The sequence below is a fragment of the Echinops telfairi genome, unplaced genomic scaffold (assembly GCF_000313985.2).
Source record: "Echinops telfairi isolate 266 unplaced genomic scaffold, ASM31398v2 ScPeMD7_10;HRSCAF=50, whole genome shotgun sequence".
NCBI classification, from domain to species: Eukaryota; Metazoa; Chordata; class Mammalia; order Afrosoricida; family Tenrecidae; genus Echinops; species Echinops telfairi.
In genome coordinates, this window is record NW_022103907.1 from 13771299 (window position 1) to 13772835 (window position 1537).

A 1537-nucleotide genomic window follows, 5' to 3' on the forward strand; every position below is an offset into this window, starting at 1 on the left:
GGATCTGAGTTACATCCTTGTGTCTTAATTCTTTATGCACATGTTTGGAGTTGTCTTACTCATTTATCCAGAGAACCACATACTTCCTGACTTCAATCAGGTGAGAACACATGATCATAAGATTCTGGGAAAGAACCTTGCTTTTTGAGTCCAAGAACCTGTATACGCTGTCACTGCCCAGGAAGACAGTATTTGGATAGTGCAAACATTTTGTATTTAACTTCAAGGTAGGAGGTTCAAACTCACCCAAAAGCACCATGGGAGAAATTCCTGGAAGCCAGTTTCCATAACAACCAGGGCTAAGAAAACACCATGGAGGAGTTGTGCTCGGCCACATCCAGGGGGCCAGGAGTCAGAAGCAGCTCAACGGCTTTGCTCCTTCTTCTGAATCCTTTTTTGGCCTCCTCCTGGAAAGACACTTTTAGCAGCTTCAGGCCTGGTTCTTTCTAGAAAATCACACTTGGTGATTGTCCTATGCCTGCTAGATAAGCCTGCCGCCTGGCACTGATGTGAATCCCAGGTGGATTGTACCTGCACCTTGTGCCTATGAATGGCCACAGAAAATAAAACTATGGCTCGAACCACAGGGACTTGGGGAGGTTGTGAGGTAATTGCAGCTGAGCTGTTATTACATTCCCCTGCTCATCAAAACCACTTACACTCTTACCATGAAGCCCAGGCTCTCTAAATGATCACTGGGTTTGGAGGCTCTGAGCTGGAAATGAGAAATTCTCCTTTAAAAAGGGGCAGTCTGGGTGAGGCTAAGAGGCAGACTGGATGCTACAGCAACCGACAAGGCCCAGGAGTGACAGAACCATCGTGGCAGCTGCTTGGCTACTTCCACAGTAGGAGAGAAGCTCTCCCTCCCTCCAGCAGCTCTGTTTCCATATGTGCACAGGCAGCTGCCCAGACTTGCAGGCTGTCTGGGCTCAGGGCACAAGATGGATATTTGACATCTTTTAAAAGAATGACCATACATGTAGCAAACACATGGCTAGCTTTGTTTGAAAAAGAAAAGGGGAGAGGTGGGGGGAGAGAGAAGGAAAGAATGAGAGAGAAAGGGAGGGAGGGAGGGGGAAGAAGGGGAGAAAGAAGCCAAGAAAGTACGGAACGGAAAGGAGAGAAGGAATAATGCAGGAGGGAAGGCAATGGGAATGAAGAAAATGGGAGGGAGTTAGGATCTACTGTCTAATTTCAGGGCAGCAACCCACGGGAAGTACATTTAGGTACTTGTAGCCAGTTGACTGTTGGCTTGCCCAGGAGTCGGGTAGACACCAGTTTCCTGGCTCAGTGAACACAATTCTGTTTCTGTGATAGACCCAGCTTGACCACTGGGCATCTATGGTGGCTTGGCCAATGGGAATGATCCCCCTGGTGGTGTGGTGGGTTCTGACTGGGTCTGGTAGCAGTTCGAAAGCACCAGCCTCTCCTCCGGAGACAGCAGGCTTTCTACTCCCATAAAGAGTTAGTCTCAGAAATTCCCGGGGGCAATTGTACTCTGTCCTTTCAGTTCGCTAGGCGCTGGCACCCACATGCT